Source organism: Bubalus bubalis, chromosome 8 (assembly GCF_019923935.1).
Source record: "Bubalus bubalis isolate 160015118507 breed Murrah chromosome 8, NDDB_SH_1, whole genome shotgun sequence".
Taxonomy (NCBI): domain Eukaryota; kingdom Metazoa; phylum Chordata; class Mammalia; order Artiodactyla; family Bovidae; genus Bubalus; species Bubalus bubalis.
This window is the reverse complement of record NC_059164.1, coordinates 97557397-97582158: the sequence shown is the minus strand read 5'-3', so window position 1 is coordinate 97582158 and position 24762 is coordinate 97557397. Positions and strand designations below refer to the sequence as shown.

Below are 24762 nucleotides of genomic sequence, written 5' to 3'. Positions count from 1 at the left end.
CTGCAGTTCTCTAAATAGGATGACCACGTGACTTATTTTATAAACCGGACACTTTCAACTTTTGAGTTGAAAGGTGGCACTATTAATAATTATGTCAGGACAAGTGCAAACTGAGATGTAAGGTCGCCCCACCCAAATAGCACGCATTCTGGAAAACAAGGAATTAGATAAGAAAATGCCATGTGATTAAATGTAACTTACATCAACATAAAAACTCACCCTATCTATAAATATGCTGCTGATAAAGGTAAATTATCTCCTAAAATCCAACCAGAAAATAAAATATAACTAATATAAAGTATGCATGCATGCAAGCTCCTTTGCTCAGTCATGTCTGACTCTTTGTGACCCTATGGGTTATAGCCCGCCAGGCTCCCCTGTCCATGGGATTCTCCTGGCAAGAATACTGGAGTGGGTTGCCATTTCCTCCTCTAGGGAATATAAAGTATACTGAATTCAAAATAAATAATTACAATATATAAATATATTACAAATTATACAAATGTACCCCTTACTGTGGACCAAGCACTGTCTGTCCTAATTGGTAGGGACTGACCCTGATGTTGGGAAAGACTGAGGGCAGGAGGAGAAGGGGTTGAAATGGCAAGAGGATTAGATGGTTGGATGGCATCACCGACTCAATAGACGTGAGTGTGAGCAAACTCCGGGAGATAGTGAAGGACAGGGAAGGTTGACATGCTGCGGACCATGGGGTCGCAAAGAATTGGACAAGACTGAATGACTAAACAACAACAACAATTGGTATTATTATCCTCATCTTATAAATGAGGAAAACTTGGCCAGCATCACACAGCGAGAAGGAAGTGGAGCTGAGTCACAAACCCACACGTATACTGACTGCTGTGTCTGTGCTCCAAGCCTTGTTCTTCACTTTGAGACCTTGTAACATTAGGAAATCTCACTACCTGAAAGGAAACCGGCAAAATAACAGATGGAACACGGCAGATTAGTCTTGTTTACCTCCAGCACAGTGTAAGGTAGAAGCAGCCTTTTTTCTAGGTGACAAGATCCAGTTATTTGAAAGACATTCTCCAGAGAAGGAGGAATCTGGATAGTGAGCAGTAGACGTGTTCCTTTAAGACTCCTAAATTATAAGGATCTCTCCCCAGGCATTCACCATTTTCCTTTGATTGCAACCGAGGGCTCCTGTAGGAGAGGCAAGGATCAAGAACATGGGCTTGAAGTTGAAATTTCGGGCACTGATTACCAAACCAAGTAGCCTTGGGTAAGTCACGTAGCCCTGGCTAAGTCACGTAGCCCTGGCTAAGTCACGTAGCCCTGGCTAAGTTATGTAGCTTTATGGACTGTACTTTTCTCATCTGAGGAATGGAAATAATGATAAGCCTCATAGGTGGTGGTGAGGAATCAATGAGCCTGGTCAATATGTGATGTTCATGTGTGCTAAGTCACTTCACTTGTGTCCAACTATTTGAGATCCTATGGACATGAAGCCCACCAGGTTTTTCTGTCCATGGAATTCTCCAGGCAAGAATACTGGAGTGGGTTGCCATCCCCTTCTCCAGGGGATCTTCCAAGCCCAGGTATTGAACTCGAGTCTCTTAACTCTCCTGCATTGGCAAGCGAGTTGTTTACCACTAGCGCCACTCAGCGGAGAAGGCAATGGCAACCCATTCCAGTGCTCTTGCCTGGAGAATCCCATGGATGGCAGAGCCTGGTGGGCTGCCGTCTATGGGGTCGCACAGAGTCGGACACAACTGAAGCGACGTAGCAGCAGCAGCAGCACCACTCAGTACGTAATACAGGCTAGCAATTATTATGATTATCATTTTATTAGTCTCTAACCATTCTGTTCCCAAACTCATCTCTCTTTATTATTCAGAGTGTTTCTGAGTGTTCTGGAATCTTCTGCTCTGCTTCCTCTTCATCTTTCTTCCACCATTCTGTAGCTATCTTTGGGTGATTGTGAGCACGTGTGCTAATGTAGCATTTGTGCCAGAACTCATGTTGCTGATGCAGTGAAAACTCTGACAGCTGGAAGTGAGACCAGGGCTACATGTTCTCAGGTTTATCACATCTTCTCGATTTGCCCACTCTGTAATAGCATTTGTGTCCAAGCATTTCATTCGGGTTTTGCTGAGCCGACATGAATTTTTATAAGTTCGGGGGTGTCTGGAGAATGCTTCAGTATAAATTGAGTTGACAAAAAAAATGGGATGGATCATTTATCACCTTCGTGGAAACAAGATGAATTTCTGCTTTCAACTGAAATAAGAAATGACGGAAGACTGCTGGGCCTGAGTGCATAAAAAATTGAAGTGGTAAAAAAGGAAGAAAATTCAAAATAAAAAGAGAAGATATAGCTTTGGAAATGTTCATGTCAATGTGAAAAGGGATTAATAAATATGGTTTTATAAGGCCAATTTTTAAAAACACTTTGGTCGCCTCCTCCACTAAGAAAAAACATTTTACATCATAACCCACTATGGACATTAAAACAAAAATTTTCACACACAGAAAACTCATCATGTGTGGAGTGGCATTTTTATTTTTATGTAATTTTATTGTATTTTTATTCTGTTCTATTCTTTTTGTTGTTGTTCAGTTGCTAAGTTGTATCTGACTCTTTGTGACCCCATGGACTGCAGCATGCCAGACTATAGCTGCCAGGCTCCTCTGCCCATAGAACTTTCTAGGCAAGAATACTGGAATGGGGTGCCATTTCCTACTCCAGGGATGGAACCTATGTTTCCTGTGTCTCCTGCATTGGCTGGCAGATTCTTCACCAATAGCAGTTGGGAAGCCCTTAATGCTGGTCACAAGCCACTTAATCAGTTTCATAATCTACTAATGAATTGTGACTTGCAGCTGAAGAAACAGTGATCTCAAGTGCTCTTATAAATACGTTATTGGGTAAAGAATATACAAAGATTTTTTATGTATAAAATAATTCTTTGCAATTTTTAAAATATGGCAAAACCATTTTTAAATTGAGCAAAATCTCAGCCTCTGTACTCACCCAAGATATACAAATTACAAAGCAGTGATAAACACAATTTCACTGATTAAATTAATGGCGTTAGAGTAAAGGTTTTTCTTTAATGCAGTTATTTATACCCCACTTTAATTCAAAATGAATTTGAGGCGGTTTTATGTACTGAAACTGCCAAACACAATGGAGGGTAGAATCTATCGCTGCAGTTTTGAGAAGCAATTTGGTGGTACATGTGTGGAGTCATAAAAATGTTTGTACCCAAAAGTAATTTCACTTCTGGGAATTTGTCCCAGTGAAGCAGCTCAAAGAAAAAGGAAAATCTCTACGCAACAACTTTTTATATCAGTACCTAAGTAGTAAAAAAATGAGAAGCAGTCTAAATAGCCAAGAATAGCACCGTATTTACATTAGCTATTCTGCATCAATTCAAAATATTTTTCAGCCAATAAAATGATAATTATGATTATGAAGCAACGTGAGTAGATGCTCATGCTAACAAATGCAAAAGTTATCAAAGTTCCAGTTACTATGACTGCATAAAAAATTACCCTGAAACCTAGTGGCATGAAACAACCATTTATTATGGATTAGGAATTCAAACAGGACACGATGGATGGCTCATTCCATCACGTGACTGGCGATGGACACTGGCCATCAGCCGAGGCCTCAGCTGGATCTCTTGGCTGAAATACCTACGGGTGGCCTGAGCTCTTTCAGAACATGATATCTGGGCTCCCAGGGTGAACAGTTCCCAGAGAGGAAGCCTGGCAGAAGTCAACTCACCTTGCATGCCCTGGCTTTGGTAATGATGCAGCATTAACTCCTTCTCCATTCATGGAGACAGTCACAAAGTCCCATCTGGTGGTTTCAAAGGAGAAGGAAAAGAGACTCTACCTTGTCATGGGAGAGGGACCAGTTTCCAAACAAGCATGCAAGACTCCAAATGCTGCTGTGGCTGTTTTTCAGTAAATACAATCCGTTGAAATCTATGATCTGGTTAGAACCACATAAAAGTCACAAAACCATTAGGATTAAAGACTAGGAAGAAACATGGAAAAGTAAAATCCTGCTTTAAGAGAAATCCTGTGATTGTTTTGGCAATATGATTTGGGTAATGAGTAAAAATCATTAATAAAAATTATGTGAACAAGGAATGAAGCTGACAAAGCTTCAGAAATTCTTCTCAGGAAAGGCCTGCTTCCTTTGGCTCCTCCATTTCTCAGATCCCACTGTTCTCACTGGCAGTTGTCAGAAGCCTAACCCACTGCATAAGCATTGCCTCTCCTCTTATGAGAAGCGGACCTAAAGCCAAAGCCCACGCACCCAGTGGGCAGATGCATCTCCCATTTCTTGTCCCCCCATTTCTTCATCATTGATGTCTCCCCAGTTGGATGGCCTCATCTATAGATGACCTTGCTTTTTAGTTAGTAAAGGGAGATGGAGATGGGGACATGTCTCGTGTATTAATAAACCCTCGTCTCCATCTGAGAACACCTGTGTCTTCACTTGTCTTCTTTCCTGGAGAGAGAGGTCCCTGCTCCTTCAACCTGGTCATTCTCTCCATCTTGTTTTCCTGATCACCTTTCTCATCTTCTCCACACAATGTCCTGCTCAGCCATCACTCCAGTGTCCTCATTTTTTTCTTCTAGCATCTTTAATCCTCTTGCATTGACTGTATCCTCTTTCTACCTATAGTCACACCCAAGTCCTCTTACTCCCTCCCATTCTCGCTATCCTCTCATATGGTCATCTGATGTATTCTTACTTGCCTACCCCATTAACAAAGGAAGTGTTTCCCTCAAAGGAAACACTGACCCTGGCTATTTTCATTTCATCACCCCTTAACACCAGTGATTTACCTTTCTTTCCCATCACTACTCTCAACTTGGCCTCTGAAATGTCATCTTGATCTCCTGATGGTCAGATCGAATGACCATCCTCCCTTGCTTTTGCAACATTGAGTTGCACTGTTCAACATCATCAGCCTATAACCCATATTCTAGGCATTCCAGCCTCTCTCTGATTTCTCTGTCATATCTTTAACCACCTTTTCTGTTCCTTCAGCCCACTGTTTCCATTCTATTCACAATCCTTGGCTACATCCAATTATTCTCAGAACTTCTACTATCACCTAATGACACCTCCATGGAATTGGATATTTAACTCATGCTACCCCTTGGATGAGCCCATCTTTGCATGAAATGTTCCCTTGGTATCTCTAATTTTCTTGAAGAGATCTCTAGTCTTTCCCATTCTGTTGTTTTCCTCTATTTCTTTGCATTGATTGCTGAGGAAGGCTTTCTTATCTCTCTTTACTATTCTTTGGAACTCTGCATTCAAATGGGTATATATTTCCTTTTCTCTTTGCTTTTTGCTTCTTTTTTTTCACAGCTGTTTGTAAAGCCTCATCAGACAGCCATTTTGCTTTTTTGTATTTCTTTTTCTTGATTCCTGTCTCCTGTACAATGTCACGAACCTCCATCCATAGTTCATCAGGCACTCTGTCTATCAGATCTAGTCCCTTAAATCTATTTCTCACTTCCACTGTATAGTCCATAAGGGATTTGATTTAGGTCATATCTGAATGGTCTAGTGGTTTTCTCCACTTTCTTCAATTTCAGTCTGAATTTGGCAATAAGGAGTTCATGATCTGAGCCACATGATCCAAAGGGAACATTTCATGCACAGATGGGCTCAATAAAGGACAGAAATGGTAGTGACCTAACAGAAGCAGAAGATATTAAGAAGAGGTGGCAAGATTACACAGAAGAACTGTACAAAAATGATCTTCACAACCCAGATAATAACGATGGTGTGATCACTCACCTAGAGCCAGACATCCTGGAATGTGAAGTCAAGTGGGCCTTAGGAAGCATCACTACAAACAAAGTTAGTGGAGGTGATGGAATTCCAGTTGAGCTCTTTCAAATCCTGAAAGATGACACTGTGAAAATGCTGCACTCAATATGCCAGCAAATTTGGAAAACTCAGCAGTGGCCACAGGACTGGAAAAGGTCAGTTTTCATTCCAATCCCAAAGAAAGGCAATGCCAAAGAATGCTCAAACTACCACACAATTGCACTCATCTCACACGCTAGTAAAGTAATGCTCAAAATTCTCCAAGCCAGGCTTCAGCAATATGTGAACCATGAACTTCCAGATGTTCAAGCTGGTTTTAGAAAAGGCAGAGGAACCAGAGATCAAATTGCCAACATCTGCTGGATCATCGAAAAAGCAAAAGAGTTCCAGAAAAACATCTATTTCTGCTTTATTGACTATGCCAAAGCCTTTGACTGTGTGGATCACAATAAACTATGGAAAATTCTGAAAGAGATGGGAATACCAGACCACCTGACCTGCCTCTTGAGAAATCTATATGCAGATCAGGAAGAAACAGTTAGAACTGGACATGGAACAGACTGGTTGCAAATAGGAAAAGGAGTATCTCAAGGCTGTATATTGTCACCCTGCTTATTTAACTTCTATGCAGAGTACACCATGAGAAACGCTGGGCTGGAAGAAGCACAAGCTGGAATCAAGATTGCCAGGAGAAATATCAATAACCTCAGATATGTAGATGACACCACCCTTATGGCAGAAAGTGAAGAAGAGCTAAAGAGCCTCTTGATGAAAGAGGAGAGTGGAAAAGTTGGCTTAAAGCTCAACATTAGAAAACTAAGATCATGGCATCTGGTCGTATCACTTCATGGCAGATAGATGGGGAAACAGTGGCTGACTTTATTTTGGGGGGCTCCAAAATCACTGCAGATGGTGATTGCAGCCATGAAATTAAAAGATGCTTACTCCTTGGAAGGAAAGTTATGACCAACCTAGACAGCATATTAAAAAGCAGAGACATTATTTTGCCAACAAAGGTTCGTCTAGTCAAGGCTATGGTTTTTCCAGTAGTCATGTATGGATGTGAGAGTTGGACTATAAAGAGAGCTGGGCACGGAAGAATTGATGCTTTTCAACTGTGGTTTTTGAGAAGACTCTTGAGAGTCTCTTGGACCGCAAGGAGATCTAACCAGTCCATCCTAAAGGAAACCAGTCCTGAGTGTTCATTGGAAGGACTGATGTTGAGGCTGAAGCTCCAATACTTTGGCCACCTGATGCAAAGAGCTGACTCATTTGAAAAGACCCTGATTCTAGGAAAGATTGAGGGCAGGAGGAGAAAGGGACAACAGAGGATGAGATGGCTGGACGGCATCATCAACTCTATGGACATGGGTTTGGGTGGACTCCGGGAGTTGGTGATGGACAGGGAGGCCTGGTGTGGTGCAGTTCATGGGGTCGCAAAGAGCCGGACATGACTGAGTGACTGCACTGAACCCCTTGGATGTGCAGGATTAAGAATGGAATTTTGGGACTTGTCTATTGATCCAGTAGTTAAGAACCCACCTGCCAATGCAGGGGACATGGGTTTGATCCCTGGTCCAGGAAGATCCCACATGCCAAGGAGCAATGAAGCTCGTGTGCCACAACTACTGATCCTGAGTTCTAGAGCCCGTGTTCCACAAGAGAAGTCACTGCAATGAGAAGTCACGGCAATGAGAAGTCAGCGCTCCGCAACTAGAGGGTAGCTCCCACTTGCCACAACTAGAGAAAACCCACGCACAGCAATGAAGACCCAGTGCAGCCATAAATACATAATAAACAAATCAAAAGTATTTTCAAAAATGCAATTTTCAATGAGACCTGTCACTGATGAAGTTTAATCAGGTGGGATAACTCAAAAAGCCCGTTAGGTGTCTTCAGTCTTTCCTGGTCTAAAATGCTCACTTTTTCAGCTAGCCTGGCCTATTTCTGCTGGGAGAATAGGCCCTTGGCCTGTGGTATGCTGGCCCAGCTCTCCAGCAGGGTCCCTTGCTCTCCAGGACGATGCCCTTTGCTGGCCTCCTATATGCTTGTATGGCCTCAGATCTTGAATATCTGCTGTCTCACTTGAGTTCTGCTCATTTGGAGCCTGGCGAGGTCATTGGATGACAGGGTCCTATCTTAACTGTCACTGGCTGGGGAATCCTCGTTCTCCCACCCCATCCTACCTCTCCCATCTTCTCCTCTTCCCTTAAGTCTCCAGATCCAGAAGACAGCAGGAGGACATGCCTTTCCTATACCTCCCTTCTGTCATATTTACTGTTCCTTTAGATTTCCACCTGAGCCTTATAGACAAGGCAGGAGCCTCACTGTTGATGAGCCAGCATGGAAAAGAGGGAATATGGCAGAAAGTGAAGAGGAACTAAAAAGCCTCTTGATGAAAGTGAAAGAGGAGAGTGAAAAAGTTGGCTTAAAGCTCAGCATTCAGAAAATGAAGATCATGGCATCTGGTCCCATCAAATCATGGGAAATAAATGGGGAAACAGTGTCAGACTTTATTTTTTGGGCTCCAAAATCACTGCAGATGGTGACTGCAGCCATGAAATTAAAAGACGCTTACTCCTTGGAAGGAAAGTTATGACCAACCTAGATAGCATATTCAAAAGCAGAGATATTACTTTGCCAACAAAAGTCCGTCTAGTCAAGGCTATGGTTTTTCCAGTGGTCATGTATGGATGTGAGAGTTGGATTGTGAAGAAAGCTGAGTGCCAAAGAATTGATGCTTTTGAACTGCGGTGTTGGAGAAGACTCTTGAGAGTCCCTTGGACCACAAGGAGATCCAACCAGTCCATTCTAAAGGAGATCAGTCCTGGGTGTTCACTGGGAGGACTGATGCTAAAGCTGAAACTCCAATACTTTGGCCACCTCATGCGAAGAGTTGACTCATTGGAAAAGACTCTGATACTGGGAGGGATTGGGGGCAGGAGGAGAAGGGGACAACAGAGGATGAGATGGCTGGATGGCATCACCGACTCAACGGACATGAGTTTGAGTAAACTCTGGGAGTTGGTGATGGACAGGGAGGCCTGGTGTGCTGCAATTCATGGGGTCGCAAAGAGTTGGACACAACTGAGCGACTGAACTGAACTGAACTGAACTGAAAGCATCTGGCAAATCCTACATCAAGGCACTGTCTTGGCTTGAAGACTCTTGTCCTGCCACATCCTCCTATATCAAGTGTCAAAAGTTGAATGTCAACCTGGCCTTTCTTTAGGCAATCCTTCTGTAACAAATTCTATCTCTAACCAGACATGCGGCTGCCTTAGGCAGACTGTGTGAAAAGGTCGTAGACTCAAGAAGACAAAAGACAAAATCACATACAATTTTTTCAAATCATTCTTGCAGTTACATGCTTACATCTCTAGACCCATCCTAGCCCAATGGCTTCTCTGAGCTCTGCTGCTGCTGCTGCTAAGTCTCGTCAGTCGTGTCCGATGGCAGCCCAACAGGCTCCCCTGTCCCTGGGATTCTCTAAACTCTAGCTTTTACTACCTCACTGCCTGTTAAGGGCATGCATGCAAAGTTTCTTCAGTTGTGTCTGACTCTCTGCAACCCCACGGACTGTAGCCCACCAGAATGATGGGATTCTCCAAGCAAGAATACTGGAGTGAGTTGCCATTCCCTCCTCTAGGGGATCTTCCTGACTCAGGGATCAAACCCGCATCTCTTACATCTCCTGCATTGGCAAGCAGGTTCTTTACCACTAGCACCATGTCTGCAAACCCCTTTAAAGCCAAACATTATCTTCCCTCTGCAACCTACTCTTCTTCCTGTGTTCTTAGAACCAGCATTTACTGGGAGGAAGAAAAGTGGGGAAAAAAGAGGGAATTATGAACCCCTAGAACCCAGTGTTTTTCAAGCTCCAGGGCTCCTCCCAGAAATCCGAGTGCAGCTCTGGAATCAGATGGTGCTGATGCTGATGGAGGTCGGGGCATGGGAGCCACACTTGGAAAATGTTCTCCAAGCCTAACTGCCATCCAGGAACAAACCTGAGAGCCAAGGAGAAAGCAACCTACACAGTGGACCCCTCCACCCCATCCCCAACCTCTGGTCCTCCTTCCACGATGGAACCCGCCTGGATCTCTGGGTCCAAATGGACCTGGGTTGGGCTGCCCCCAGGCTGGAACTGGGCTTTGGTGCGTGCCTCCCTATCTTCCTGGTCTGGGCCCAGTGCCGGCTCCCCCAGCCTGTGTCTGAACTGCCGGCAGTCATTACATCACACTATGTACCAAGCACTACAGTGAACCCTAGATGCTACTGTTCCCCTTGGTTTAGGAGTTCCCTGCAACTCCAGGGTCAGCCCTTGACTGGAAATGAATCAAACATCCATGTAGACTCTGATCATAAAATAAAGTGAAAAACAACCCACATAGCAGGAGGAAGTATTTACAAATTACATGGTAAGCAACTTGCATCCTGGATAAAGATCTCTTTTAACTCAATAATAAAAAACACCCACACCCCCAAAACAACATCCATATAGAAAGCATCCACTCCAACATCCCAAGAGCAAGGAATTTCCTCTCTGCTCCTCACGTCACCACCCACTGCCCAGGCCCTAGATGGAGGGAAGTGTGGCTTCATGGTCAGCTACACTCCAGCGCCAGACTTCTGGGTTTCCTGGTAGATCCTTGGGCAAGTTACTGTGCCACTCTGTACCCCAGTTTCACCATCTGTAAAATGAAGGCTATAATAATACCTTAGAACTGTGATGAGGATTGGGCGAGATAACATGTTTAAACAGCCCAGGGTGCTTCCTGGCACGTATAAGTGCTCTGAAAATGCTTTGCATGCCTCGGTGTGGATGGTTGTCAGCTGGAATGATGACTGCTGCACGCACAGTCCTCTGAGCTGGCCTCAGGCCTTCTCTGCCCATCTGTGCCCTTCTGTGATAAGGCCAAATTGTCAGGCACATTGTCCCTGCAGGCCAGATGGAAATTCCTATAGATGTGCATGGCAGAGATATGCCTCACCTGGCCAGGCATGCCTCATCTTGGTGACTGAGTTATGGTCCCTCTCCCTGGAATATCCCCCTTACCCCTTCCAAAGTCATGCCCACCTTCATTGGCCATGCTTCCTCACAGCCCAGCCCACAGGAGTCCCCTTCTCTGGACCCAAGATGCTCATGTCTGTATCAATTACTTGGCAACTGTGTGTAAAAGAGATACCAAGATCCTGGGTACCAGCAGGTCTAAAACCAAGGTGACTCCAGAAGGTGGCATAGCAGGGATGGGATAAGATCCAGCCTTAAATAAAGTTTGCACTCAGCTATTGTGCCAACCGGGCTTCCCCGGTGTCTCAGATGGTAAAGAATCTGCCTACAATGCCGGAGACCCAGGTTTGATCCATAGGTCAGGAAGATCCCCTGGAGAAGGAAATGGCAACCCCCTCATGTATTCTTGCCTGGAGAATCTCAGAAACAGAGGAGCCTGGTAGGCTACAGTCCACAGGGTCAACAGAGTCGGACACGACTGAAAGACTAACACACACACACACACACACATACACACACACACACACACACACGCCAATCAAATTCTGAGGCAAGCTTCAGAGTACCTCTGAGGGGAGCCAGACTGGTCTATTTGAGAGTGAGACCCTACCTGACGGGGATCTCTGATCCAGAGGAAGCACATTTCTGCCAAGCCACTCTGATCTGTCCCACAGGTAGACCTGCTGTGTCCCATGGGGCTGACAGGACTGGATTGCTGACCCCAGCTGCCCCTGGCCATGGAGAGCCATGCCCTCCAGAGGGGAGTCTCCCTGGAGCCTTGGTTTCTGGAGGGGCTTGTCAGGGACCATCACTTTGGGCTTCTATCTTTTCCTTCCACTTCCTCCGCTGGTGGCCTGGCTCCACCAAGCCTGCCTCAGGCCTGCAGTGAGAAAGTGCCTGGACAGGATTCCGTGGGCAGGCACCACTGTGGCTTCACGGTCCTTTGAGGTGGGTCAGGTGCTGCTACAGGTCTCTTCTAACCACTAATGTCCCTGCTTCAAGAGCCCAAGACCAATATCAAAGTTTTAATAATAATAAAGGTATAGGAAAATGGCTAGTGGGCTATTTCCTTAAAACCCCAGGGTACTGGGGCAGGCTCAGATGCTAATGGGGAGAGGAGACCTCACACCCCAGTCTCCCCTGCCTGGTTCTGAGAACGTCTGGGGAGCTGAACCTGGGGGGCTACTTCTGTGAGGGGTATTTGGCACTCTCCTGCAGCATCCAGGCTGGAATTTGTATGCTGCTGGGTGTGGAGTCCTCACGAGCCCCTGTCTCATGTATGAATTCACAGGTTGACTAAAACAAATTCCCTGGGCAAAAAATGGAGGTAAATTCATTGAATCCGGGTCTCCTGTATTGCAGACAGATACTTTACCGTCTGAGCCACCAGGGAATAAATATTGTGCCCCCAGACAAAGCCAAACTGAAAAACCCTTGAGAAGAGACCACAGGGCACGTTCTAAGAGAGGGAGGGAGTGGCCTGTGGCCGGAGCCAGACCCTGTAAAACCCAGGTGCCTGGGTCGGGGGGTGGGCCGAGGTCGGGGGGCTGGAATCTCGGTCTTATCACCCTGCTCACCGGCCTTGAGAGAATGGCTGTGTGTGTTTATGTGTTTCCATGTGTGTATGTATGTACATGTGTATGTGTGTATGTGTGTATGCACATATGCACACGTGTATGTGTGTACATGTGTGTATGTGTGTAGGCATGGGTGTTGTGCACATGTGTGTACATGTGTAAATGCGTGTGTGTGCATGTATGTGCATGCGTGTATGTGTGCGCTCGCGCGCGCACGTGTGTGTGTGTGTGTGTAAAAGAGAGAGACACTGAGAGAGCAGTACCCTCAGAGCTGCAGCACTCGTGGCCTGGCCTGGCCAGTCCAGCTGAGGAATCCCCTGAGGGAGGACCAAGAGGCCACCAGCAGAGCCGCTCAGCTCTCAGGACTGTAGTCAGACCTACCGGGGACCGTCCCAAGGTCACAGGCACAGGTCACAGTGGGTTCAGGACCTTCAGGGGCCTCGGACTGCCAGAGGTGTGAGGAGTGCAAGCACCAAGGAGACTGCAGGACTGAGTCATAGACACTTGTGAGCACTTTTAGCAAAACTCAGAGATCCACAAGGTGAGGCTGTCTGTGGGGAGACCAGACTCAGGAGTCGGGGGTATAACATGAGTGTAGTTTGGTCAGTGATCGCAGGCTGAGGAAGCTGGTGGCCTGGAGTGAGCTCCCCTCTAGGTGTCTAATCCATAGGGGTGACCAGCCCTCAGGCTCCGTGGTCCCTGTCCAGCAGCTCCAGCTCTACCAAGGGCAAAACACCCTCCACTCCCTGGAGGGCAGAGTCTTGGGTGAGGTTCCTCTCCTCCCAACAGGCCATACAACCTTCCAAGGTTCTTGGAAGGGTTTCTCCCCTTCCAAGTGGGGACGAGGGTTTCTCCCCTCGGCTCCAGGGAGAGTCCTCTCTGAAGTCACAGGAAGGCCTGGGTGGGTCTGGCTTCCCAGGTGCCCGGTGCCAGGCGGCCCGCTCTGTGCCCCCACACAAGCCTGGCACCCTGATACCTGGGCACCCTGGACAGGCTACTTCTACTGGAAGGATGAGATATCTGGCTACTGGACACAGTTTCTACTGGGTCTGTCCTTCTGAAATTCTGGGATGAACTTTAGCACCCAGGAAGGCTGCTCAGGATTCTTCTTCCTCCAGTGCCCAGCCTGGATGTGGCTTCACAGGAGGCCCAGGGCTGGGCTCCCCGACCCCCAGCGCGGTAAGGAGGCCGCAGAGGAGGGCAGGAAGTGAAGATGCTAGAAGTATGTGGTGGGGGGAGGGGGTCCCACCAGCCCTTCCCCCACCTTCAATCTGTGCTTTGATCACAGTGGAAAGCTACAGTCTGGTAGAATAGGTTTTTTTTTTTTTTTTCTAAAACCTTTGGGCTTGTTTGGTTCCCTAAGTTTCTGAGGCAAAGTTCCTCATGGAAAATTCCAGCTCAGTCTCTGCTAAATGAAAGCGAAAAAAGGGGTTTTTCCAGAAGGGGTTCTGGATTGACGGGCGAACCCAGAGGCCCCAGCTGACCCTTGTCTGAAAGCTGCAAAGAATCTAGAACTGGTGGATCGGAAGGGACTCCTGGAGGGGCTGGACTGGGGACACCTTGCCTCCTCTCCCCCACATCACCTCCCACTAGGGTTAGGGTTAGGGTTAGGGAGGCTCACGCCCTGACTTGTTCTCTTTTAAGACCCAGCGCTAGGGTTGTACCTGCACCCTAATTATCCAACATACTGAACCAAGGAATAGAAAACACCTTCAATTTGAATTTCTATTCCGAAAGGAAATCCCTGAGATTGGTCCAGGGAATCCTGGAACATTCTTGCACCTTCTCTCTACCCACAAGAGCCGCTCGGATTTCTTCTCCTTTCTTCCCTCTCCCCCTCCTCCTCTTCCTCCTTTCCTTCCCCTTCTCCTCCTTCCTCCATAAGTATTCAAAGGCTTTTTAAATTGAGGTATAATCTACCCAACATAAAATTCACCTTTTTAAAATCCTCAGTGGAGTTCCTTTTAGTGTATACGTGATTCCCCGTGGGATCTTATCCCCTTGACATCTTCCCTGGCAGGCAGAGGAAGGAAGCTGGGGCTGGAAGTTTCCCTGACGTGCACCAAGGCGCCCTGGCAGCTGGCATCCTAAGGCTGCTCCAGCCTCGTGACACAGCCTCACCCCTCTCCGGAATCCCTGAGGAAATCCTGTCCGTGGAGCTGGATTCCTGCCATTGATGGGACATGTGGGTTCTTAGCTAGGGTCTTCCCTGGTGGCTCAGAGAGCAAAGAGTCTGCCTGCAATGCGGGAGACCTGGGTTCGATCCCTGTGTCGGGAAGATCCCCTGGAGAAGGAAATGGCAACCCACTCCAGTATTCTTGCTTGGAGAATCCCCATGGACAGAGGAGCCTGGCAGGCTACAGTCCATGAGGTCTCAAAGAGTCAGACATGACTGAAGCGACTTCACTTTATGTATCAGAAGCTCTTACATCAGTGCCACCAAGGTCAACCTATGAGAAGTTGGAGACTTCAGGCCCCATGATGAAGTCAAGCCCTGGGGATGAGTTAACCAGGATAGGACCCCAGACTTGGGGGGGAGGGGTGTCAGAGCCAATCGCTGTGGAGAGAAAGTCCTGGGACCCTGGCAGAGCCTTCAGAGTCATGTGGCTTGATGCTCTACTCCTATACATGGGAAACAGAAGCCCAGAAACCACAGATTTGCAGAAGCTTGTAATGGCAGACCCAAGACCCAGCTCTTTGGATTTTGGGCCATGTAATTCATTCCACAGTGAGTAGTCATTGGATGCCTTCTATGGGTCATGGACTTCACAGGGTGCTAGACAGGGATGACTGGAAATCCACATGCTCCCAGCTCTAGGGAGGGTTTCAGGGAGGGCTGAGAGAGGCAGCCACTTCATGCTCAGTGGACAGCTGACCTCGGGAAGAAAACCCCACAGTAAGGCTTTGCTGTCTGCCTGACAGCTGCCTCAGAAAGTCCTTTCATGAGAGTTATCTCATCAGCTCCTGTCAGTATCTCCCTCGCGAGGCTTGGCCCTGCCCTCCATCTCCAGCCTTAGCTCAGTGGCCTTAGCTCTTTGGTATGGAGTAGTGGTGAGTTTGGAGAAGGCAATGGCACCCCACTCCAGTATTCTTGCCTGGAAAATCCCATGGATGGAGGAGCCTAGTAGGCTGCAGTCCATGGGGTCGCTGAGGTAGACACGACTGAGCGACTTCACTTTCACTTTTCACTTGCATGCACTGGAGAAGGAAATGGCAACCCACTCCAGTGTTCTTGCCTGGAGAATCCCAGGGACGGGGGAGCCTGGTGGGCTGCCGTCTATGGGGTCACGCAGAGTCGGACACGACTGTAACGACTTAGCAGCAGCAGCAGCAGCAGTGGTGAGTTGGAAACTGGCTCAGATCAGCTCATGAGAGCTGATTTTCAGGAATTTTGCTCAAATACTGCTTATTTTAAAAATCAAATGATATAAACTTTAAATAAATTACATTAGAAACAAAGATAATACTCAAAGCTCAGCCCTTCCTAATAATTTTATTACATTTTACTGTTATGTAAACTCTTGGGGTGATTTACGACCAAATCCATATGGTGAAATACTCGATTATGCACTTCCTCTGTGTTCAGTGATGTTAGGTTGTAACTGGAAATAGGCCACGGTGGGAGTATTTATGACATGGAAACAAGGCAAATGTTTCAAATGAAAGTTTGGTTTTGTTTTTACTTTTTATTGTTGTTCAGCTGCTACATCTTGTCCGACTCTGTGACCGACCCCATGGACCGCAGCACACCAGGCTTCCCTGTCCTTCACCATCTCCCAGTTTGCTCAAACTCATGTCCATTGAGTCGGTGATATTATTCAACCATCTCGTCCTCTGCTGCCCTCTTCTCCTCCTGCCTTTAATTTTCCCCAGCATTAGAGTCTTTTCCAATGAGCTGACTCTTTGCATCACGTGGCCAAAAGTATTAGAGCTTCAGCTTCAGTATCAGTCCTTCCAATTTACCAGTGACTAAGGGTTCACTGGTCCAGCAAACAAATCCCTATCCACATATTCAGCCAGTTGCACATGTAGGACTCTGTGTGTGTGGGTGTGTGTGTAGTAATCTATTTAGGCATACCTCATTTTATTGTGATTCACAGATACTGCCTTTTTTACACATTGGAGGTCTGTGGCAACCCTGTGTTGTTAATAATGGTTATCATTTTTTTTTCCAATAAAGTATTTCAAAATTAAAGTAGGCACATTGCTTTTGTAGACGTAATGTTATTACTGATGCTGAAGCTGAAGCTCCAATACTTTGGCCACCTGATGCAAAGAGCCAACTCATTAGAAAAGACCCTGATGCTGGGAAAGATTGAAGGCAGGAGAAGAAGGGGACGACAGGGGACAAGATGGTTGGATGGCATCACTGACTCGATGGACATGAGTTTGAGCAAGTTCTGGGAGATGGTGAAGGAGAGAGAAGCCTGGCGTGCTGCAGTCCATGGGGTCGCAGAGTCGGACATGACTGACCGACTGAAAAACAACACATTGTTTTTGTAGACATAATGTTATCACACACTTAATAGGCTACACTGTAGTGTAAAGTTAACTTGTATATGCACTGGGGGGGCCAACAAATAATTCCTGTGACTCTTTATCATGATATGTGCTTTATTACTGTGGTCTAGACCTGAACTCACAATATATCCAAGATCTGCCTGTTTTCAGGATTCCCTTTCCCTTCAATTTTCTCTTTTATTTTTTTTAACTATTTAAAAATTTTATTTATTTTTAATTGAAGGATAATTGAAGTTTCTGTCCCTTCTAAACGTGATTGTTCTCTTCACTTTCTCTTTTTATAGGATAAGCCCAGTGAGCCTTCAGGGCTCCTCATTCATGTCTCCAGTCCCTTTCTGGACCCCAGGTTGTAACGTTCCCCGGACTCGCCCAGGGTGCTTGTTAAACATGCAGGCTGCCAGCCCGCCTCCCTGGAGGTTCTGGGCAGGAGTTGGCACCTTTACCAGGCTCTCCAGGTAATTCTGAGGCAGGTGGTATAAGAACAGCAAAATACTTCCTTGTGTCACTGATGAGCCATAAACAAGAGGGTGCTTTATTGTTTTTACCCCTAGAGAAGGTTCATTTCTGCTCATCCATTTCCACTCTCTCGCTGGTCACCCTTACTAGCTCAGTTGTGTGACGATCCCCTGTGTTAGCATGGCCGGTCCGCGTGAGCCCCAGGCTCAGCTCTGTGCTCTAATGAGCCTGGCCTTGGGTCAGGTGGAAGCCTGTACCTATGAAAACAACGCGTGCCGGCTCAGGTGCTTCAGTCATTTCTGACTGTTTGTGGCCCTATGGACTGTAGCCCGCCAGGCTCCTCTGTCCATGGGATTCTCCAGACAAGACTACTGGAGTGGGTTGCCATGCCGCCTTCCAGGGGATCTTCTGGACCCAAGGATCGACCCGCGTCTCTTTTGTCTCTTACATCTGCAGGAGGGTTCTTTACCGCTAGCGCCACCTGGGAAACTCGAAGATACGAAATTAATGGGAAAAAAAAAAAAAAAACAAACCACAGCCGTAAAAGCTGTCGTTTGCCATTTCACCACGTGGTGGTGCCATGGCTCCACTTTCCACTTCTGGTCCTTTTGACGGGCGTCCTGAAAACTATTTCATTTTGCTGACGGCTTAGAGGGAATATTTGTTGTTGCTCTGATGAGTTTTTCATCCTCTGTTATAATCTTTGATTCAGAGAGACAGTGACACAATGAGGAGCGTGGAGAGGGAATTGCGTTTCTAAACTCTCACCCTCCCCACAGGTTTGGGGGATACATTTTGGGTAGAGTTAAAAAAGATGGTTCCAAAGCGTCAACAAAAGACCAGGGTTAGTGACAACCAAGTCAGGAGGGGTGGACACACACCTCTGCGTCGTGTAGAGTCATTTTTCTGTCTTTCCTCTAGGCCCTAACACAGAGCTTACACATCAGTGTAAGGAAGAGACCGAATATGACTTGATTACCTCCCGTGTGCCAAACACTTAGGTCATCTCATTGAATCCTCACCATAACTCCCTATTTCATGTCTCTCAAGAGGGCAAATGCCAGGCCTGAGGAAAAATGAGACTCGGAGAGAGCTCTCCAAACAGCACACTCTTTCTGCGTACAGCATCAACACTCTTCATCCACTGACCAAACACTGATAACAAAGCAGCTTTGCAAGCGATTCTGTTTGAGACAAACTGATGCTACTTGGGCTTCTGCCTACATTCAGAAAGGAAAATATTGAGCCCCCGGCTGTCAAGCAGCGGACACGACACAGTGATTCACTTCTTCTACCAAGGGCAGAGCAGATTAAAAAATAAATGAGAGGAAGGGAAATGTAGTACTTTCTAATGAATGGGCAAACACAGTCCCATCAGCAGCTAAAGTCAATGAAGCACAATAGAAGGTGTTTGAGTGAGCCAGAGTGAAGCCCAGAGCCCTGCATCTCCTTCGTCCCCCGCCCCCCACTCCTGAGGACCCTCCTGTCCCTTCTCCAGAATTCTGCCCCAACAGACACTGGAGGGACATCCTGCTGGAGCCATATGGGATAAGCAAAATAGATGATTTCCAAGCTGTCTGCGTCCATCCCTTATGTCTAATACAGGTGCAGGCAGGCTGGGGCTCCAGATTAACTGAGGTACAAACAGAACTTTCAAAGGCTTAAATTTAGGAATTATCAATACATGGTGTCATTAGGGGGACAGTTAAAAGCAGGCCTGATATGGTAGGAGGGAATCTTGTCTGAGCAAATCATGAGACGCTGTAGACTGTTGAGCTCAGGCCAGTCCCCCAGGAGCATCCACGTGGTCCTGCTTGGGCAGGCAGCCTGTTTTATTTCAAAGGCCTGCTGGGCTCTTTTGCCTCACCTGTCTTCCATAAGCCTCCCATATATCCAGCTGGCCACCTGATCCCACTCTGGGCAGATCTGAGGTTGTGCCATGCCCTTTCTGGACATCAGCCTGTGTTATTCACATCCCTCTTCTCTGCCTTACTCCACACTCTCAGGACTCCAAATCTGCCTACGCAGGGCAAAAAGGGGAAAACTCAGCTAACCGGTGACCAGTCTGGGTGCAGCTGAGGAACTGTTTGATCAATTCACTTAATAGTAAAGTGTGTATGTCAAGGTTATTTAACTGCAGCTTGAAGGGTTGCATTGCTTGGCCTCTCCATGATCACTCATGAGCTGGGCTGTTGCTTCCACGTATTGGTCAACAGCCAAGTCCAGATACCTTAGCACCCCGTGGACCCAGCATGCGTGTCCCACACACCAGTGACACACTCCCTCACTCTCAAGCTCCCTCAGCCAAAGGCTGGTGAGTGCCCGCTCTGTGCCCAGCAGTTTTGGAGGCACCAGAGATCACCGTGGTGGGCATGACTAGGAGGCCTCTGCTCTCACAGAGCTTGTGTTCCAGTGAGCAGGACAAAGAGTAAGCAAACAAACACAAATCAGATGGTGATAAGAGCCAGGATAAAAGCAGAGAAGTGTGCCATGCCTGAACGTAAGAGGGGCTTGGCTGAGAGTGGATGGGATCTGTCTCCAACCATAGCATCCTTGCCTGGATGGACTCAGGGCTGGTAGCATCCTTGCCTGGATGGACTCAGGGCTGGTTTCTGTAGGAGGAAACCAGGGAACAGGCATCAGGGAAAATGGAGGATGTCATTGCTTCTCAGTGATGCTGTAAGACCCTGGGGCAAGGATTACAGATTTCTCAAGGCACCACTGCCCTCCCGCCATAGTGTGGGGAAGAGGCTAGAGATCAGTGCTGATCCTCTGTCTCCTGCCTCACAGGTGGTCCAGAGCCGACCCTTCCCTCACAGGGGTCAGAACTGAAGCTGAACAGGCTGCAAGCTTCCCACATCACACAGCTGCCCATCACATATCTGCTTTCTGTTCCTCCCCTGGGCCCCTGATTTCCTGGGAAAAGGAAGTGGGCATATGGAAAACTTCACAATAATTTATTTGATTTTCCAGATTCCTGGCCCCCCTCTCCCCTCTACGTGTCAGTGCTTAATTTAGCTTGGAGGAGATTTCTAACATTAATTGTGATGCAGCCCATAATAGGGGGGTTTCTCTGGTGGCTTAGCTCTAAAGAATCTGTCTGCAATGTAGGAGACTTGCAGGAGACATCAGTTTGATCCCAGGGTAAGGAAGATCCCCTGGAGAAGGAAATGGCAAGCCACTCCAGTATTCTTGCCTGGGGAATCCCATGAACAGAGGAGCCTGGCATGCTACAGTCCATGGGGTCGCACAGAGTTGGACAGGACTGAGCATGCATGTGGGCCAGGCCATAACAGGAGGCAGGACTGTTGTCTGCAGAGGGAGGTGGAGCAGGACCATAGATGTCACGGCAGCCAACACTTCCTGAAGAGCAGTAACAGGTGACAGAGAGCCAGGCATGAACCATCTCACACCCTCACATCCGTGCTTCAAGTTGGGAGTCTGTGGGAGTCTGCGGTTCATGAAGTAACTTACCTGAAATGGTACATGGAAGCAGTAGAGTTGGGATTTGAACAGATCTCCTTGACTACAAAACTTTGTATTTTTTTCTCCTACAGCATGCTGGGGAAAGAGCTGGAGAACAACCTGTAATCTTTACTCAGCACATCAAAGCTCTGCAGCCACATGGTCCCAGTTGTCTGCAAGTCATGCTCTCAGATGCTGGCATCCAGTGGCCCCGCAGCCCTGGTCCCCCGAGCATCCTCCCATGGGATGGCCAGGACTCCCTGCCTGGGCTGCTAACATCCTACAAAGTGGGAAAGCATCAGGGATTGTCACTTACTGGCCCAGGTGGACAGCAGCACCAAAATCCTGTCCCCAGCACCCATTCTTCCCCTCAGGTAAGTCCGTTCTCCACAGGCCAGCCGAGGGTGACCGCTCGCAATTGTCAATCCTGTCATGGTCTCCATCATGTTGAGAACCAACTCCAGGGTCCCACGTGGGGCCCCGGGCTGGCGTCTGCTGGCGTCTGGGATGGCATCGCTAGAACCCTTCCTCTTTCTCGTTCTGCTCCAGCGGCACGTTCTCTGAACAGAGGAGGTACACGCCTGCCTCGGGCCCTCGTGGATTAGTTCCCTCAGCCCGGGGACAGATTTTTAACCCCAGAAATCCCCAGGGCTTGCCCCCACCCCACCTCGTTTTATTTAGGTCTCAGCTCAGAAAGAAAGCCTTCCCTCACCATGTGACAGAAAACCAACCCTCCCTCATGGTCTCCGTCTTCACTCTGCTGGACGTTGCTCCCTAACACGCCTCACTGCTTGTTATCATTTCATAATTTTTCAATTACGTCTTTTTAAAAATGTTTTCCGACAGGGACCATTTTTAAAAGTCTTTATTGAATTTGTTACAATATTGCTTCTGTTTTTTTTTATTACTATTTGTTTTTGGCCATGGGGTATGTGGGATCTTAGGTCCCCAACCAGGGATCAAATGCACACCCCCTGCACTGGACGGCCAAGTCTTAACCACTGGGCCGCCAGGGAAGTCTCCTCAACTACGCCTTGAGCACCTGTCTCTTGCACTAAACCATAAGCTCCCTGAAGGCATAAGAATTTTACATATAATTTTTTTTTCCCCCCACACGGGATCCATAGTGCCTTGCAGAGGCAAGGAGCGCTTGTTGAGTGAATGAGTGACAGAGGAGAAGCAGCTCAGTCTCCCATGAAAGACAAACAGGTTCTGAAGAAATTGAAGGCTTTGGGGAGGGAAACTGCCCCAGCTGCTCTTTGGCTCTCCAGCTGCAGTAGGAGACTCATGGCCTCCTCCCTCTCCTCAGAAGCCCCTTCCAAAGCCCACCTCTCAGAGCCATCTCGGGAGCCTGGTCCCTGAATGCCAGCCTGGGCAGGATCTCACTTTTCTCCGGAGCCACCCCGTCTCCACACAGCTCTCAACCTCCTCCTCCTCCAGTCCACCGCCCCAGCAAGGGAGATGCTTCCCGGCTCCTGCTTCGGTTCAGGTCCACACCAGCTCCCAGAAACATATGCCTCTGTCCCAGACAGCCTTGTTCTAAGAGTCAACCGCTGATAGCAAGGAGAGCGAGCCTTGACTGGAAACAGGAGGACAGGAGGGATGGGCCGAGAGAAGCTGTGAGGAGGCAGACTGCCCCCTCAGACTCTTGGGGTTTATCCTTCTCCAGTTAAGAAAGGTGGAGTCAGACTCCACTGCCCTCCCCGGGGGAAGACGTGGCTCCTGATACGACCCCTTCACTCTCCAGGTTTCCTACGTGGGTGTCCACGTTCCCCCTTGCAGGGGATGGTTCTTGATGAAGGCAAAGTCACCACACTTCACTAACCCTTCTGCAGGCGATATCAAGGGTGACATTGAATGACGCTAGCAAAGGAGGATTTTATGAAACTTCTGACTCTGAAAATGGAATCATTCATAAAAGATTTAGCAACTCCAGAGACCAGAACACCCAGTCTTCTCAGTTGATTAATGAGGAAATGGAGACACAGAGATGCTGTGGAGCTGGTGAGTGGCACAGCTAAGACTTGAAATCTCCCAGTCTGCTGTCCAGCCAAGCAGGACCACCAAGGTGAGGCAAAGACAGATTCTCCCCAGTAGGAAGTTTGATTTCCAAAGTGTGCATGGGTTCATTCAGCCTTGCAAATAATTCCCCCAAAGGGTCAAGCCTGTAAACACACCCCATCAGCCTACATTGTTGCTCAAGGATCTGACACATTTACTGCTAATTATCCTCTCCCCTTCATTTCCCCTTCTATTTTTTTTTTAAATCTACCCCCTCCACTATCACCCCAAGCTTTCAAATGATTATTTAGAGTTTAGGCATCAGGCCCTCACTGGTATTGATTCAAGACTTTGTGCCCACGTGACACCAGTTTATGGTCGGAGGTTTTCTCTGCTCCCAGGATTGGCACCCTTCTCTCCCTCCAGTTTCTCCCAAGGTCAGTGACTCCTGGGAGCTCTGGATGTTAATTTGTGAAATCCTCTCCCCCTGGCAGCATGAGAAGTGGCCGTGCAACAGATGGCATCAGATGACTTCACTTCTACCAAGCTGGTAATAAATTGCATACCTGGAAAATCTATATTTCAGTAGTGACATTATTTACATTTTAATTTATTAATCCTATTAGGAATATTCCCTCCAGGAGAATAATAAAGGTGGAATAAAGAAGCAAGACAAACGGGCAACTGTGGAAAAAACACCCCATTCAAAGTCCTGCTGTTTCCCTCGGGCACAAGCTTATGTATCACCTGTGTGCGAAAAAAAAACATCTGACTTGGTAAAGATATGAGAGCATCTGCTGCTCCAAGTGGCTTCTGAATTTCCCCACAGACCCTGTGATGTCCCAGCCTAGGGAGTCTATTTTTCATGGGAAGCTGCAGTAAACATTTCTTTTAAAAATTCTGGTAATAACCCTATCCAATGCTACAAGTGTTGAAAAGACAAAATACGTTTTAAAAAAATAAGCCCATGGAAGAGCAAGAAAGTACAGGCTGTTTAGGTGGCTGGCTGGTGGTAACAAGTGTGCAATGGGCTAAATATTGACCTGAGTTGACCAGCAACACAGTGGACGCTCCTGCCTGCATTTCAGCCCCACTGGCACTCAGGAAGCCCGGGATTCTGGATGACTCACAAGGTCATCAGTGTGTTTCATCATCAGTGGAAGAAGCACAACTCATCCTTAGGGATTGGCTCTCACACTGCCACTTCCGTTAATGCCTCCTGGCGTCTGTGCCTCCTCTGAAACTGTCAAGCAGGGCTCTACTTCTGCGCTCTAATGTTTGTTAGTCCTTTTCCTATTTTATATCCCTTATTGGATTGCTAGCTCTACAAGAACTATAAATTTTATTCACCCTTTTTACCACTCCCATGGCATGCAGTAGGGGCACAATAAATAAGGGATGCATTTTTCTAGATTCCACATATATGCATTAATATATGATATAGAAAGTTTTTCTCTATGTGCAGAGCAGAAATGGGAACACAGATGTAGAGAACAAATATATGGATACCAAAGGGGAAAGAGGGGTGGGAGGAACTGGGAGATTGGGATTGACACATGTACTCTATTGATACCATGTATAAAATAGATAACTGATGAGAACTTCCCTGGTAGCTCAGCTGGGAAAGAATCCGCCTGCAATGAGGGAGACAAGGGTTTGATCCCTGGGTTGGGAAGATCCCCTGGAGAAGGGAAAGGCTACCCACTCCAGTATTCTGGCCTGGAGAATTCCATGGACTGTACAGGCCATGGGGTCACAAAAAGTTGGACACGAGTGAGCGATTTTCACTTTCAATTTCAATGAGAACATACTGTACAGCACAGTGAACTCTACTTAATACACAGTGGGGACCTGAATGGGAAGGAAGTTCAAAAGGGAGGGGATACATAGGACTGCAT

At 47.2% G+C, this 24762-nt stretch overlaps 1 long non-coding RNA gene across 2 annotated transcripts; it reads left to right on the top strand.

Annotated features, from left to right (window-relative positions):
- The first annotated feature begins 17929 nt into the window (after positions 1 to 17929).
- Positions 17930 to 23804, top strand: LOC123466063. Of its 2 annotated transcripts, none has more exons than XR_006641332.1 (4): positions 17930 to 20077; positions 20956 to 21237; positions 22611 to 22867; positions 23491 to 23804. It is a non-coding gene; the product is annotated as an uncharacterized LOC123466063 (long non-coding RNA). The 2 variants fall into 2 exon arrangements; XR_006641331.1 differs by having other exon boundaries at positions 22611 to 22931.
- The last annotated feature ends 958 nt before the right edge of the window (positions 23805 to 24762 follow it).